A 17,933-nucleotide genomic window follows, 5' to 3' on the forward strand; every position below is an offset into this window, starting at 1 on the left:
AGCGGTGTTTCCTAGGCTAAATAGGAAAGGGGTTGCATGTTTTTTTGTCGTTTGGTTGGTTTTTGTGAGGTGGTTGTTAGCTATTTTATTTTTACTCTTTGGTCACCATTGTACTGGGGATAGTGCAGTGTAGCAATCTTCTTAGTCATATAACTTTGTCATTGCAACAATGTGGTGGTAACGTTTACGTCTATGTTTCTGGCTAATGAAGAGGCAGAAGATAAGTGGATGTAATAAAATAATAATAAAAAAGTATCTCTTGCACTCTTCTAGTTTAAAAACAACAAAAAATCATACAAAACAGCATTTTTGCTCAGCAAGGCAAGGTAGGTATATGAGGAAAAATAACTTATACAGAGATGGATTTCAAGCCCACTGTAGTCCATAGGTGCCTTCTATTGAGCTGATGGAGTTCATGTTGATGTACTGCAAAACATTTTTAAAAGTATTTTAACACCCTAAACAGCAGAGAGATGCATATGAAGAACCTTCTCGGTGGAAATTAACTCTTAATCTATGTTGTGGCTTTTTTTTTCTTTTTCAAACCTCTGATCTGCATCTCTACCCATCCACGTGCCTCAGGCAGTCTTGCTCACTGTGCTCAACCTGGTTGGCAGTTTAAAGGTGTAAAAGACAAGCGAGTCCCCTGACTGGATTAATGCTGGGACGTGAGCCTCTGGTTGCTGGTGGCTGATGGCTGCTTCCTTGCAGGTGGGAGCAGGGCTTTGCATACAGAGGAAGGCTGTGAGCATTAGCCAGGATGTTGGCTTTGCTACGGTGCGACGGTGAGGTGTAGTAGAGCAGCTGACGTAATAGGAGGATGTGGATTTGGGGTGTGTGTATTTCTTTCTGCATCTTCGTGGTTACTTTCAGGTTCATTTTTTATTTCTAGATTATTTGTTTCCTGAAAACTTCTCCAATCTTTATTTAAGTCTGAAACAAAGTCTGAACCTGTGAAGCAAGTAGAAAAATGTATTTTAATTTTTTAAAATGCTAGGTTTGAAGTTGCATTTAAAAATCTCTATTAGCAAGTTGAATATATTATCTAAGGCACTATGCAGCGAAATCAGAAGAGTGATGTTGCAGGAATTAGATCTCTAACTGTAAGTTCTTCACTTCTGTGCTTTCTCTGTTACCATCAGTACTCCAGCAGCGAACAACCACAGTTTGATTTATCCTCAGCTGATGGTCGGATTTACAGATGTACATTTGTTTTTTTATCTGAGTTGTGTTTTCTTCACATGATATGTTTTCTGATTGTGCCTGTTGTTTTGTTCATTGCTACCTGCAAAATTTTTGTAGAAGTCCTTGGAACTTCCTTAGGATACTATATGAAAGAATAATGGGAATAAAGAGGGATTTTTATTGACATGACAGGCCTTCTGTACCCAGCTCTTTACCGTATAACTTCACCAAGAAGGAAAAGGGTCCTTCTATTAATATAGGAGCCCATAAGTCTCTACAGCTCTAACCACTCTAGTGCGTGCTGTGTGATTGTTAAAAAGGATTGGACATTATTCTTCCCAATTTTTTTCTCCTGGAAGTGTAAGAGTAATGACCTACGCCAAGTGATCGTAGCAGTGGATTTAGGGGATGTTCAGGAGAAGAGGGTGAAGCACACAGTGAGCCTTTCCCAGACGGAGTTTTCTAACTTCTTGCAAAGTTGTGTGTTCCAGGCCTTAGGAGTTTGTGAATATGAAAATTAGCTTATGTACCTTCCTGCCCTGGATTTATAATTCCTTTGATGCCAAAGTGAACTGTATCTAGAGACTCAGGGTAGAAATATGCCTACTGATATATGTTTTAGTTCTGTGTAAATCGTTTGTAAGTACAGCACACTCTATTCATTTAGCTAGTGACAGTGTTATTTAGGGGTGATACGAAGCAGTCACAAAGTAATAAGGATTGCCTGAGGAAAAAAAGGTGCTAAAGCTCTTAGGTGTATTGCTAATTTAAGTAAAATATGTGCTGTATTGGGGCTGTAGAATATCTCTGTTAGAAGTCTTAATAATATTCAAGTCTTAGACGCTTAAAGGTTCGTTTTATTCAAAATGAAAACGCCATGGTTATTTAAGTACATTTAGACTCATTTTATAGGTTGGGTTGATTCATTCTGTTCTTAAAATAATACTTTATGGGAATCTTAACAGAAGGGACACCTGTGCCTGCCTAATGTATGTAAATGTAGTCCAGCGGTGAATTTCCCTAGCCATGACAGAAAGCACAGGGAGCTAACTTCTAATCATGATGCTAAGTCAGGCCATATTTCAGGTTAGGCTGATACGCAAGGGCATCAGTATTAAGCAGATATTACTTTAATTATATATTAATGCTGATGTGGTGCATAGAAAAGAATGCAGCTCTCTCCAAGACCTGAATAAAAAGTAAATGTCACAAACAGAGATCTGCTAACTTTATGTTAAACCAAATCATAAATATGCCAAAAAGTAATAGAAAGCCATCCTAACTTGGGTGGGAGAAGAAGGAGGAGGCTACTTATTGCCTCTGCTTTTTATTTCTCTAAAGGTTTTTCACTGTCAAATCTCTTGCTAGAACGATAACCTTGACCTAGTTGCAAATGAAGTTAAGTTAGATTGGAGCTGTTGCTACCGTCTTGCTGTGTAGATGCTTTCTAGTCATGGTGCAATGAAGAAAAACAATTCTTACTAACTTTAAGTGCCCCTTTATATATCCCAAAAGATAAGTGCTTTTTTTTTTTTTTTTTAAATCTTTTAACTATTGGAACGTGGATTAGAGCATAGCAGGGTAGTAATGATGAGATTGCTGTATTTATTGGCAATATCAGCCTGTGTGAATGCTGGATGAGGTCCTCTCCAGCCTGATTAGCAGTATTTTTCCAAGGTGAGATGAAATGTTTTAGTTTGTGGTGAGCCCTGAAAGTAATAGTTGCCATTAACTAAAGATTTAAACTTTGTCCCTGGCTGCTGCTGGGTGTAGATTTTATGACGGTTCTCTTTTTATTTCTCCAGCTTCTGTTGTATAGTTTGTGTTCATTTAGTCTGTCAAAATAGGCTGTCTCATCTGAGGCTTCCAATTAATTTTCCAGAGTGTTGCTGTGTATAAGGTACAATTTTTCCCCGTCCCTTTCAGCTGTGGCATGGCAAATACTGTATCTTCCTGCACCACAGCAGCAAGTCCTCCCATGCTTTGGGGAAGAGCAGATGTGGATGCTGTGCTAATGATCTTCATTTGGGAGAAGACATATCCAGGAAGGCAAATTTCCTTCCGCCCTACAGAAGCAGTAAGCTCTGTGTACACATGGGGGTCTCTTCCATTGCTTATTAAGCTACTGGGGCTCATATAGCCCCCCTTTCCATGTCTCCCCACCTCTCAGGAAATAAAATTTCAAAGGTTACATTTTTTTTAAACGCGTGTCTTAGAGGTGTGAGATGCCTTGCAGCAACTGTTCTGGTGCCCTGCCATATAAAGTCTCCAGTAAACACACAAAAGCACAATGACGTGTGTGGGCAGTTCTATGGTTATCCCAAACAATTAGAAGGCACCTGGGCAGCGACAGGCAAACTGAGGGGAGTTCTTGCTGTTTTTTTAACTGGAATCACACATTTGGATTTCTTTTTTCCTTTTTAACCTGTTTTTTTTTTTTACTCTATCCAAACTTCTGGATGTTTTTTCTACTGTAGACTGCTGAGCATCACCACTCTTTCAGTAGATATAAAGAATTTAACTGCATGATTTTTTAGATTTTGAAATGCAACTGTCTAATTTTTAAAGGTGTATTCACATTTTTATATCTGTTTTTATGATATATTTGGAAAATTCGTACTTTACTGTTGAATGCAAATCTCAGCATATTGATGTTTAACTGTTGCAGAGTGACACAGAGCAGAGTAAACTCACTGTGCTGTTCCTGCAGTGTGTTTATTGCTTTTGCAGTACTGGCATACTGGTGGGAAAAAGATTTGTTTCATGCCATGCAGCTGAGTTAACTATGCTGCTGGCAGGTCTCTGGTGGCTCTGTGTTTTTTCTTTGAGTCTGCTACCTGTTCCAGGCAGATGGTGTTCAGGTTGCAGGCAGGCTGTTCTTTGCTGAACGAACCTGTCTGATCATTACAGCCAAATGAGAACAACTATGAACATCTTTTGTCTCTAACGTTGTCATATGAAGAATGGCGGGGTGAAATCTGAGCTGGTATCTGTGCCTGTCCCAGAAATACGTTATCTATTTAAAACATTCACGGATGTCACTTTTCTCAGCCCCTGCTGTGAGGGATGAAGCTAGGAGACGGGAAGTGACCAGCCATAGCTGTAAGATAAACACCAAAGATTTTGTGTCATGCTTTCATGGCTCTAACCTGCTGCTCAGAAGGATCTCCTATTAAAGCTTTAGAAAGTTAGCTGGTCTTGTAGCTTTAAAGCTCTGTTTGTCACCGGTTTATTAGCTGTGGCTGCAGGAAGAACTAAATCCGTGATCCAAATGATAGATCTCAATATGTCTAAAACAAATTAACAAACAAAAAAGCCCCAACCCCTTTTTACTCTGAATAATGTCTCTCTACACTTACATCAACATTTTTGTGTGTAGGCTGTGTCCAGGCCAAGAAGATAATTGTGATCAGGAGGGTTCTATCGGCCACATAACTGTCTCCAGCAATAATGAATTCAGATCCCTCTATAGATTTTTGCAAGTGGGTTTACAATGCTCTTACATTGAGGTAGAAGATGGTATCTACCAGAGACAAGCAAAAAGCTCACTGGTAACACTTCGTGAATAATAATTACAGAGCTGTATTCACCTCTGATTTTTATTCTGAAATTTCTGGGAGAAAACTGCATACTGAGATAGAATTTTCTCTCATGTTATGTTTTACTCAAGGACTTCTCTTTCACTTCTGACTGATTGAGGAAAAATGAGAAAATACTTTATCGAACCTTAATATTCCCAGTAGTGTGAGAAGCATCCTAAAGGGCTGGATGTATGTTATAATGGCAGTGGTCTCTTTGAAGATGGGTAGCGGAAGGATCAAGCTTGAAAATCTGGATATAATTTTGTAAGATAGTTCAATTTAGTCAGGATGTTAGATTTAATTTTTTTTTTTTTTGATTGGAAAGGAAATAGAAAGGTGTGAGGCTTTTTTAAAAGATGATAGGAAAGGGTAACTCCTTTTAGAGAAGAGGCCTTGTTTTCTCCATTTTCATACAAATGTAGATGTTAATTCCTGAAAAGATAAAGATCTGTGCACAAATTGCTGCCTGGAATTGTTGCTTCTATATTTCATAATAGCAATTTCTGTAGCACTATATAAAAATTCGTTTCCATGACAGAGGTGGGTTATATGTAATTCTGAAAATGTGCCACATCTTTAATGAGCACTGATGAAAAAATATTTATTAACAGTTCTTTGGTTATCAGAAAAGCTTTTGAGTGTTCAATGTTTACAGATTCTGTAATCTGTTTCCTGGGTATTGGGGCAGTTACTGTTCATAGCAAAGCTCTGCAAAGGGATGCTTTTTTTTTTTAGATGATGATATTCTGATGTTATTCTTTATTTCTGTGCAACTTCTCAAGCTTACCATAGAAAATAACATCTCCAGACTACACGATTTTCCCAAGGTAGTGACTTTTGTGTGGATGATGATTGCAGCCAAGGAAAGAAGGATATTAATGAAAATGCCCCCTCAAAACAGCTCTCCCAATTTGTCCTACATTCAAAATAGAAATACCTTTGCTTTCTCTCTTCTGATGGCACTCAATGAAACACACAAATGTGGGCAGGAAGAGACTCTGAATACCCCATTCAGAATATGCAATTTAGATATGTTTTTTGTTTGTTTTTAAAGAGAGAGGTTTTGTTTTATGATTTACTTATTGCATGACAGGAGTATTTTTGTTTTTATAATAAGAAAGCAGTTTAATTGAATTCCTTATTTTATAGGCAGGATCTAAACAAGAATTACTAGAAGGTAATTCTTATAATGCTGACAATTCTCCTTTTTGTAACACTTATTTATAAGACTATCACGACTGTGACACAGATGTATGTACCAAAATAGTACATATTTATAGACTAAGTCTATAGTTTAAGGCAAATAAGTAGGTCTTGCCTTTAGTAAGATATTTTCCTGTATAAGGACTCTGTTTTTAAATAGTGTGGATAATGGTGTCTTTGCTATCTGAGGAGTGTATGGGTATGACTCACAGTGTCATAAATACTACTGCTATTACAGTGAGCATCCAAGTGAAATTACACAAAATTATATATTTGCCAGGGTTCTTTTCTCTAACGGCCAAACTTGAAAATAGAAAGCTTTATTATGCGTTTTGATGCATTTGAACTATTCAGTGTTCTTGGTGGCCCACTAGACAATTTAATAGGGCTCCTGAACATCATCAATAATTCATGTGTCTCTTAAACAAGCATGTGGTACTTGTTCAGTGACAATCAGACCATGCGATACTGTGAGCTGCTCTAGGATGTTCAGGGCCATCTACTACCCAGCCTGTCAGTGCTGGTTCTTGACCTTACAGAAGTGCAAGGTTCATGGATTTGAGCCCTGTGTGGATTGTCCCAAGCAGGGAACCGTCCTTTGCCTCAGCAAGCCCACTGTACCCTTACTATAACAGTATTTTCATGAATAGGAGGTGATTGTTTTCTGAGGATGTGGAGAACTTTGTTCAATGTGAGTTGCCTGCTGCGGGAATGATGTAGGCCATCACAAGGATGAACACGCAGGGTGTTCAGTTCTGGCTGGGCCAGACATAGAAAATGGATGACCCGAAGTGAGGAGGTGTGGAGGAGGCCTAGCCTGGGCTAAGTGAGGGTGCAGGTAACATTAGCACAAGTGTAAGGCAGTGTTAAACTGGAGTGCACGGTTCCAGTTCAAGACAGAACTGAAAATCCAGTGATTATTGTAGGATACTGATGTTTATAAAAAAAAAAAAAAAAAAAAAAAAAAAAAAAGAATAGAAAACATTATGTAGTTCGATTTTTTTCTGCTTTGTGGTATGTCTTTGACTTTGTTTTTATTCTTGTTTTTCAGTACTGTGACATCCCTTGTTATGCTAAATACCATATCCAAATAGAAGGTTTTAGAATCAAAGAGGATTGAGAAGGGCAAGGGGTGAGTACAAGGGAGGCTATTCCCCACAGGGGTCTGTCCTCTTGACGTGCCTCAGGCAGTTCTGCTGGCAACATTTGCATTCTTTGATCTCATTTTACCATTGGAGAATGGAGACATGTAAAAATTAAATGACTTAGATAAACATCTTGGTAGAGGTGAGAAATGTCTGCCAGTTTCCTGTATAGCAGTCCAGTCTTTTCCTGCAAAAATCTTCATCCTGTAGACTTGTCACATCTAAGCTATGACTGTGTGTCTACAGATAGGGTAAAAACTTACAAGAGTTCAGTTATTAAGGGTGTAATGTCTTGAACAAGTATTTCTGAAAACTGTTAACACTGTTGAATGTGAATCTGGTGAATAAAGAGCAGGAACTGGGCAGATGAAAGAAAACGGTGCAAACCATTCACGTGAGTTTTTCTGCAGCTGGAATCAGTCCAAAGTCAAGACCTTCTCTCTCCCTGTTTGAAGTTATTGTTCTTTATCAGGTTTCTAAGAAAGATCCCATGCTGGTTTCCTTAGGGCTGTATTTGCTATCAAGATAATGGCCAGATTGCCCTGGCTTTGTTCAGGATGCAGAAGTGTGTGAAGAACTCCATGGCTAGGCAGCTTTCGGGAGTTGAGCTACTATCCCCAGGCAAATGTGCTCTGTGCTGGTTTGAAAATAGCTTTTTTGCAGATAGCTGAAGGACTGGTAATGCAGCACAGCGTATCTCCTTTGGCTAGCTGGGGTATTTGGGCTGAAATGAGAATTCTTGCTCCGTGGTGAGAAAACAATAAAGTGGCTGATTGTACTACCAGACCTTATGCCTCACGCTTATGCCTCAGAGGGGTGGACAGAAAGAAAAGGCAAGTTGTTTCATGCCAAGGGTTACCATGCTTGCTTGTCTGGGACACACATTTCCCAGTAAAGTAAAGCCACTTTCTTATTAGGCTGTCATCTGGGCATCACAGACCATGGTTCATGTACCAAATGTGGTGTTCCTCATGTGGAATTTGGAACTCCTAGCATTTGAACCTACAGGTCAAAGCTTATTTCCTGCTTCTTTTCAAACTTTAAGAATCTGACATAAAAGGCTAGTGAGTACCAGACTGACTGCGGCTGAGCTTTGAGCAATGCTGCCTCTGTTGCCTGTTACATGTCTGGAGCTGCTGTGTATGCAGCATTACAGGTTGCATTGCTGTTGCCCAAACTGCTCATCACAAATCAAGTAACTCTGAAATGTGACAGGATGGTACCGTTTCATAAGGATTTCTTTTATCCCTATTTCTTATCCCTATTTTTCTATCTTATTGCTGTGACAAGTGCTGGAGTCCCTCCAGACTGTCAGTGGGCCACAGCCTGGGACCCTCTTTTCAAATCTGCTTTATTACTTAGTGGCATATTTTGTTTCCATGGAAACCTGCCCCCATCCCCAACCAAATTCAAATTGTAAGATTGTCAGGTGCATAAACAATGCTGTCATTAAATAGCGTTCTCAGGTCTGAACAGATGCTTGTGTGCCTTCCCAGGCAGGCAGTGTGGCTGCAGGAGAGGTTATGTGGCCACCAGAATTCGTTGCAAACCTGCAAAGCTCTGAAAGATCTGATGAAACCAGCTGCTGAACCCTGGAGAGGGGTTTCCTGTGGCTGGTGTTCTTCAAGGTTCTCACGTCCATAACAATTATGTCCATAGGAAAGGTGGAGTATTTTTTTTGTGATCAAAAATGATGTATTTTGTTTACATCTAAAAGCCTGCCTGTAAAGTAGGTATTGAAAAGAACAGATTTATAACAAGAATAAATAAATAAATAAATGTATATCAAACAGAACATGTTGTTGCCAGGAAAATGAGATTAATCAGAACACGCATCTTGGAGTGAGGGGTGAGTTTCTATCACAGAGCATGGAAATGCAGCTATGAGATATCCAAACAGTTTTTGTGTTCGTAGTGCTGTAATGAATAAGAATTGTTGATTGGCATTAGTATTTTCCATCCTACTTGTATACTGGCGTAACAAGAATTGCTCATGGCAATATTATTTTCCTTTCAGTTCCTCCCCTATGGCTGTAATGGTAGGAGATCATCACTAGCAGGAAAAAAAAAAGCTTACTTTAATGATGTAGAAGTGAAAGTACTGTGTCTGAAAGAATAATGTTTCCCTTTGTGTCTTTGTGAAGCCTTACAGATACTGTTACATTGGTAACCACTTTTTGTAAGTGCTGTATTAGCAGGACAAAAACACTGCACAAGAGAATTTGCAAATCTTTTTGGGAGAGCCATTAGACTGTGAGATAAAATGTGGTTCTGCATCTCTCTAAAAATAAGATATTTGCATCTGTATAAGAACTTCAATTTTGGTAGCCAGGAATAGTCTAGGAATCTTCATTGTAATTATTAAGAACTACTGAGTTGCACAATTACTGCTTTGAGAGAGATGTGAATGTACTTGGTATTTCAGACTACATGGACAAGAATTTATTACTATTTAAAAAGCTGGAGGAGTTTACTTGTTTGCTGGCAAACAGTATAGAAATTCAAGAATTGCCAGGCTGGAGAAGGCTTCAGGTCTGTCTTGTTTGGTTTGTCTGCCCTGACAGACATTAAGATCAGAGGTTTCAAAGAATGGGAGGAACCTTGTTGTAGGAGAGAGGTGAGATGATTTCTTCAGCTGGTGGAAGCCAGTTGGTGGGAGGACAGCAGAGATGCAGAAAGGGTGCTACTTTTTTTTTCTTCTGCGTGTGTGTGTGTGTTTTTGCATGTGGCTGTCACTTAACATTTGAAAATCCTAAATGGAAATCATCGGTTTGGAAAGTGGTCAGTGCCAGGACATCGTTTTGCATGAATTAGCGGTCGGTTTGGTTTATGAGTATGAAATTTTGGTGCTAAGGATCTCCTCTCTACATTGCTAGTCATAGAGTTATAGCCTGAGCGTTGTCTGGGGTCCCCCTGAACTCAGATGGGGATGGGAGGTGTCCCATATCGGTTGGGTCTTGGATCATGCAGAAGAGCCCCCCAAGGCCTGCAGCCTGGAAGCCAATAGTGGTAGGATTTTCTGCAGTGTGGAGTGATGTGGTCAGGTCATAGATTTGCTGATGTGCATCAGCTCATGTGATGCGAGAACAGTAACCATTTTTGGAACTACTGCAAAATGTCCACAGCTCTGCATCTGAGAACTGTTTTCACTTACCTTTGAGATAATGTTAACCAAATAAAACTATTTCACATTGTTCTGTAAAACTACAGCTGTGCATTGTTCTGTGCTGTGATGGAATCTTCCCATTCATCAGTTTCGATCAGCTCTGTTCTGAATCCTCTCCATAGCATCTGTCAAGTTTTTGTCTGCTTTTTGTTTTTCATTAATTTATTGTGCAGATTAAAATAGATGAGATATGATGTACTTTTTGCATTAATGCTGCCAGAATCAGAAGCCTAAAATAGGGCTGTGCTAACAGGTGCACGTATTCTTTGTCAACAAATAGGTGTCAGTTCCTAATTGTGTCTTTTAGTGGTTAGGCTGAATGCTGTAGCTGGATGTCAGAGTGGAGTACCATTTGGTTATCATTTCTGCCTTGCTAAGTATTCCCTGCTGCAGAATGTTATTGGAATAAGCTCTTAACATGTCCGTCTTCTGGTCCTTGGAAAGACGTGTTTTTCACAGCACATTTTCTTTTGAAGTCTGATTCAAAGTCCATTGTAATCAGTGCACTCTCCCATGCATTTTAATGCAGCCGAATCAATGGTCATGCGATTAGGAACAAAGAATATTGCTCACATCTGCAGGGTGGGAGGATGCCATGATGTTGAAAGGGACATGGGCATCCTGCTGAAAGCCAGCCACGTGTGTGTGTGTTTGAGCATTGTGGGGGTGAATGTGGCCCTTGAATATACCTGCAGGGGAAGGATTGTTGTTTCTGTACTGCGCACAGATGAGATGGCTGCTTAGGAAGTCAGCCCCACTCTGATGTTGACACTTTTTACAAAGGATTATAGCAATTTGAAGAGGGTTCAGAAAAACTCTGCAAAAAATTATGTCTGTAAAACCTGCATTTTTAATGAGAGGCTCATCCTAGCTAAAATAAGGTTAATAGAATACTTATTAAACTGTATAAATACTACGGCGGGAGATTTATCGGCTTCTAAAACTAGTAGGCAAAAGTGAATCTATATAAATTGGTGGACGGAAGCTAAAATTAGGCTGATACATGTTGTAAGAAGTGTAATTCTAAAAATTCTTACCGAAGAGCATGGTGGATCTTTATCACTAAAAGTCCTTAGGAATATACCAGTTTTGAAGGTCAGCACATTGCTGACTTTCAGGGTAGCTGCAAGAGTCTCTGATTACAGATCTCCATGTTATACTGTGTACAAGATCATATTGTTAAGACTATCTCCTCTTGGCCTTAAAGCCTAAACACTTGTCATTCACTGGCTTGGGTGAGTTTTGTAGTAAATTCTTTCAAAATCATACCATTAGGTGCTAATTCCTGTAATGATCCAGATACAATTTGTTGGGATTGCTCTATAACACAGTGATTTTTAGAAAGGATTTTTTTTTCCTGATTTGATTTGATGTTTTTCAATGTCCTTATTTTAAATTGATATTTCTTAGAATATCTTTTGCTGGAGCAGATTTTAAATATAATGTTTTTAACTGTATATAAAATTATCTTGCTGAGGCTCGTGAATGTTCTCTCCCAAGAGAGAAAACTCCAGCTAAATCTTCTGGGGGAGGAATTAAACTTTTTTTTTTTTAAAAAAAAAAAAAAAGACAAACCAACCTTTTCAAATACACATTAAGTGAAGAAAGGATGGATGGGTGAAGCCTTTTTTCTTTCACAACTTTCAGCTTCAGTGTTCTTAAATATTGCTTACAGATTTAACAGGTATAAAATTATCATAGATTTTTTTCAGATTTATTTTCCTTTAAACCATTGTTTAAAGATTTACAGGTGACTACAGATTTTGCAAATGGGATTTTATAGTAAGGTCACAGTTCTGAGATTACAGTTGCTTTATTTATATACAGCATTTATTATGGTAAGACTGAGTAATGTTGCTTGCATCAATGTACTTTAAGTAGCATGCTCCATTTTTCAGTCCTGTCAATATGTTGCTCAGCTGAAAGCACAGTTCATGTAAGGGTCTTGCTACCATTCCATACAGACAGATTGCCATCCATGCCCATGTAGTGTCAATTTTACATCTGCATCTTCCTTAATTACTTGTAAATGATATGCCCTGCAAAGCAGAAAATTTTGATTTTGTTCTCAGGGCAGATGTAAGATGCATTCTTGCCTTGGAGATTTTGAAATTCACCAGTGAAGTTAAGCTTCACTAGAAGGAAAGGACATGGGCCCATGTGGTAGTGTCACACAATCCAAATGGATGACATTTTAATGCCAAACAGAATTGTACTTCTGGAAAATAATAATAACAGTACTTTACCCTGTTCTGTCTGCCTCAAAGTGCTTCATTTGCATTAATAAAGCTTTGGGATGTCCTCGCATAGTTGATGCTATTAGTATTGCAGACCAGTGCTTTTAACATTAGTAACATGTCTGTTGAATTGAAGTACAGAGTATGGGTAATATAGGAATAAGAATAATATAAATTTCAACTAAACTGGCTTAATGCGCCCTCCTCCTGTTGGGGGGGAGGGGGGGGAGGAGGGGGCAGAGCAGAGAATGAAACAGAAGGAAGAAGCAAAGAAGCTCATCAGATAACAAAAACACAACGTGCAATCAGCTACACTGTTCTTTACAGGAAAACTGCCCCGGAGATGCTTCCAGAGAACGAGATGGATGCAATTCAAAAGGGTAAGTGTGAATAAAGGAGTCTGGCCATTTAAAAGGAAATGGTAAGCACGACTAAAGTTTGGTAGTAGTTGTTAGTATTTTTATTCTTTTAAGATGCACACAATTTAATGTGAAACTGAAATACAACCCCTGAGTTATCTGAAATTTATCTGCAGCCTGAACAACAGAGCGGTGCCGGAGGGCATGGGCACTGCCCAGGTGCTGGCTGTGTTGAGTAAAATGGTGAACAGGACCTGGTGCAATTTTATTAATGGTCTTTAGATATTTCTCTTTCCCATTTCCATCCTTGTATTTACCATTATGTTTGGATAAAACCTTGTTTACGTTTACCTTGACTCCTTTCATAATAATTTTCACTCTTGGTGTTTTTAACGTATTTGTTGCAGGGGCACCTCAGGGGTTAGGTTTTTGGGGAATTGTTTTGAGCTGAAGAGCTGTTTCTAATGTCTACCTACATGTACTTTGCTAAAATCTTAGGAGCTGTTTTTCCTGAGATTTCAGTAGGCAATGGTAGCTTTCATGAAGATCAACAGCCATTTATCCAATTGTGTTGAAAGTTTGGTTTTTGTAAAAATTTTTAAAGGTTAAAATTTGAAGTATCTAAGATGCAGAACTTTGAATTTGTCTTTATGAAATGCTTATTTTTCTTTTTTTTTTTTTCTTCCCTACTTTACAAAGCTGTCTTAGCCTTCTGGAAAGATAAGGTTTGTGTGCTTAGAAATGGTAACATGGAATTCCTAGCAAACTTCAGTTCTACTTCAAACAATTGCTTTTGATTTGTGGTCCTGGCACAGGACTTCATGGAGCTTCATACCCAGGGTTAACTGTATTACAGACACCTTCCTAGCATTTATTTTAGTGCTAACACAGGTATTCTGTTCTTTTGCTGGATTTTTGCGTGTGTGTGTTATAAAATATAACAGAAGCATCTGTTGGGAGTCCTCACTGCAGAAAAGAGCAAAATAATTTTCCCTGATCTGTGTACTACAATATCCTTCCATTGCATACTCTGTTCTTACACACTCCACAGCTTTCATTTGTCCTTTATGTTTTGTTTTCACTAAAGAACATTAGACACAGCTTAGCCTGCAGACTTTGTGCAGCTGTTATTCTTCAGCTGCTGTTTCGTTAAAGAGACTGTAAGACGCAGTATGATTCTACTGTCAAAAAAATAAAAACATCTTTGGACCATCAGTCACTGATATGGTTTGCTTTATTCTTGAATGTACATACTTCATAAACTGTAGTGGTTATTTTGGGTTGAAATTTGCTGTGCCAGTTGTACTTCTACTTCAGGGAGTGAATTTTGCAATAAAAAAAAAATGATTTTGAATGTCAGTCATTGGTGATATAGGATACCTCTGTTCCTTTATTTTGAAATTCTGCTTTGTTAGAAACTTTTTACATGACAAATCTGGTGTGTAGGGAATTATTATCATCATAATCTGTGTCATGCTTTTGGGCTTGTAGGCTTGTAACTTTTTGGAAGCTTATGAGAGTCAGTGTAGAAAAGCCTATTTCCTTTAAATAGAAACAAAATACATCTGAAGAGGGCTGTCCCAGGCAGTACAGTACGGACCTTAACCCAAATCCTTGCAGAGTGAAGAAATCTTTACAGTTTTGATGGTACTTTGTTTCATTCCCATTGAGCTGTTCTTTAACTGAAAATCTCCCAAATCCTTATATTGATCTGAATGAATCATCTTTTGTTGTGGGATGTAATTGTTGATATACAGCATAAGGTTTAATACTGTTATTTATCAACAAAGCAAAAAAAATAAGTCCCGCCTCTGTGTGACCAGCTGAATTCCTGGCCATTTACTGATGGCATGGTCATGGCACTGGGCATGTGGTGGCCACCATGGGAGCTGGGCTCTGCCTCGCTGGCTGCTGCAGGAGCGGGCTGAGACACTTGCCTGAAACAGCTTGCCAAGGACGCAGAATAACGGAAATAATTTCTGTGATTTACAGTCTATTTATAACTACCAAAAAAAAAGTGCTTTTTTAAAGACAAAAATTGCACGAAATGTCTCCTGTCAAAATCTCACTCATCAATGTCAAGTTCTCATGACATTGACAAAATAGCTATTTCTGCGTGGAAAATGTGACAAAACTGAGATCTGAATTCGTTGCTGACTTTTGTATCTGATGCTTTCCTTGGATTTGGCTCATTTCTCTGGGAAGGTGTTACTTTTAAGCTAACAACTCTAAAAATGGATGACTTTTCCCCTTAAAGTAATCTTAATGTTGATCTTCTATTAAAACTGTAGTTTGCTCTTTATGAAACATCTATCATAGCAGCCAGGAGGTGAACAATGTGTAGCAAATTGCATAGCCAGGTATACAAAGCAGTAAATTCATTACCTTTTCCCTGACTCTGACCCTGGAGCCTTTGAATACAACTTCAGCCCTAATAATGCAGCAGAAGAGAGAAGGAAATGACCTGTACTTGGAGGAGAAAAGCAGTGAGTTTTTGATGACAGCGTTGCCCAATACTTGATGTACTTTTATGTATAAGACTTTCCTAAGCTCCTACAACAATTTCCATTTGTCTTGCCTAAGGATATGGGAGAATATGTGTGAAGGACAGTGGAAACCAAGGGTGTTTGAATGTTCTGTGGTTATGATCCAACTCTGCATTGATATTGATAAGAAAATAAAAATGTGGGTTATAATTCTGACAGACAGTAAATTACAGGCAGCTATTTGTTTCTGAGCCCAACCACTTTTGCATTTAATTTCATATCCTAAGGGAACATCTCTCCATCAGATCAGAAATGTTCAGAAGTTAATGGTCCTTCATCTGCAAGATCATTTCCCTTTTAACCACGTACCAAAATCTGTCCTTTTTAGATATGACATCCTCAACTTCCCTTAAAAAAGCCACTGTGTGGAGGGGTCCAGGCCCAGTTTGTTGGAGAAAGGAGTATATTGGGACCTGCACAACACTCTGCTCTGCTTCCTTCCTGGGCTTGCTAGGGATCAGCTGGTTTTGGCTGACGTTCCTCTCAGCAGAGGGAGGACCTGACAGAGGACTGTTTGGGCACTCTTCTGTTCTCACCTTGAGGATGATTTTTATCCTTTTTTTTTTTATACACCTACCTCTGCTCACTTGTCTCACAGGTACTATTCAGAAGCCTGTTTCCTTTGCATTATTTAAAACAATCAAGCAAAAAGCTACCATGCTTTGCAATTGGTATTAGCGGTATTCTGGGTTGTTTTTATCTGTTTTCTGTATTTTGGCAGCAACCCTTGTCCTATTTGGCGAAAAGGGTGTTTCACTAATACTCATCATGTAGATGAGGCAGGCAGAGAGGTGAGAAGGAGAGCTAAGCATACCCTTCCCAGTAAGTACATGCTGGTGCACTCTACAGACTGCGTTTGTACCATGTGCTGATGTACAGTTCCAACGGGGACCGACCATATGTATGGTCCTAGACCATCAAACCTGCTGAGGATCACTCTCACAGTGTGGAGGCTGTAGTTTTAAAAGCTGTGACCCTGAACATTTTGAAGAAGGCATGAAAAAAGGCAAATGAAAGCGAAATTTTGGTGACTGTTGCTGAGACATCTTATCTTGTCCTTCGATGCACGAGTTGGGTAGGGTGAAGTAGGAAGGTGGTGGAGGATCATCAGAAAGGATTCTGCTAACATGGCATTAGCTGGTTCCTGGAGGAGGTATACGGAAAACAATTCCGGGAAAGTATGCTTGATAAACACGTGGACTTGACAGGGAGCAGGTTGATATTATAACGACCCTGAGAGAGGTTCGAGTAAGGGTTCGTCCCTTTATACAGCCTTGTTACACGGTTATCTGTGTTCTGTGGCTATCAGTGGGAAGCAAGTAAAATGAGCAGATGATGTTGAATTATCCAAGGAGTAGTGCATAACTGTATTTCTCATTCATGGTGGAGGTGGATGGAATGTCTGAAGAGATATATTTGAAGACATCCTTAAATATTTTTCATAAAATCATGACTTGCTGATTTCAAAGCAATCAGTTCCTCAATCTGTTGTACTTATAGATGGCTACACAGAAACCAGGACACTTTCAACATAAAAGACCACAGATAAGTCGTGCATCTCCAAGGTTTATTGTAAATAGCCCAGCAAAGTAAGTCATCTTAGTATGTGAATTAAGATGCAATCCTTCTTTCTGCATATTATCCGTTCCTTGTAGATTATTTATTTATTTTTTATACGAGAAAATCCAATCTGCTGCAGAACACTGAATCCCAGAAGTAATAATTGTGATGCAGATATATATATCTAGCATCAGCCCCAGAGCAACCCATAGATTTTTTTATGCTGTAATAAAAGCAACTTTAAAAAAAAAAAAAAAAAAACCACAGGAAAAGCCAAATCCTGTAATCCTTCATTCATCTTGGAGTGAAATTCTTCTGTACTGTGTGTGACAGATGCTCCATCAGTCATTAAAGCTTCATGTGCTTCAAACAAGAAAGCACAGAGTAAATATTTGTAGCTGTCATTTGAGTCCCATTGGTGTGCAGACATTTGATCCCAAGGCCTTCCCTGGTTGTTTTAAAACTTTTGGGCTATGTGGATCCCAATTGCTTGACTTAAATAGCCCCTGAGAACAATATGAACTAACCTCTCCTTTGAGGGATATGGTGTTTTGTCTTACTGATCAAACTGCTGGTTTAAGTCTTTCTCCCAGCCAGGCATTTGCAGTCTGTGAATGAAAGACCTTGTGGTCTTCTCTTTAACAAACTGAATGGCTTAGTTAGAAGGTAGAATTTCCATACACGAGATGTAACAAGATAAATGGCTAGTGGGTGTCTTTTGCATTGTATGTGCCACATCAGAGTGCCTTCATATTTGCTCTTTCTCACAGTACGATGGGGTTAGCATCACTGTCTTACACAACCCTTTATTACTACTTTAGTTAGCTGCTCAAGGCAGTGCAGTAGATCTAGGACTGAGTGGAGAACTCAATTTGCTTTTTTCCCCTGACTTCTGAAATGGACACAGCCTGTTTCATGTGCTGAGTGCATCCAAGCTCACTGAGCCTCTCA

General features: G+C 39.0%; 1 protein-coding gene across 7 annotated transcripts in view; it reads left to right on the plus strand.

Annotated features, from left to right (window-relative positions):
* HTR2C (5-hydroxytryptamine receptor 2C) overlaps positions 1-17,933 on the plus strand; it is a 231,265-nt gene that overhangs the window by 16,865 nt on the left and 196,467 nt on the right. For 4 of the 7 annotated variants that reach the window (XR_004777909.2, XM_050713465.1, XM_050713458.1 and 1 more), the window contains exons 2-3: positions 7,021-7,101; positions 12,845-12,897. The exons of 1 other annotated variant lie outside the window; for it this stretch is intronic. The gene's annotated coding sequence lies outside the window, so the exon portion shown is untranslated. The remainder of the gene's footprint in view (positions 1-7,020; positions 7,102-12,844; positions 12,898-17,933) is intronic. 2 more of the 7 variants (XM_050713461.1, XM_050713459.1) reach the window with 1 other exon arrangement.

This window comes from Cygnus atratus, chromosome 13 (genome assembly GCF_013377495.2).
Source record: "Cygnus atratus isolate AKBS03 ecotype Queensland, Australia chromosome 13, CAtr_DNAZoo_HiC_assembly, whole genome shotgun sequence".
NCBI classification, from domain to species: Eukaryota; Metazoa; Chordata; class Aves; order Anseriformes; family Anatidae; genus Cygnus; species Cygnus atratus.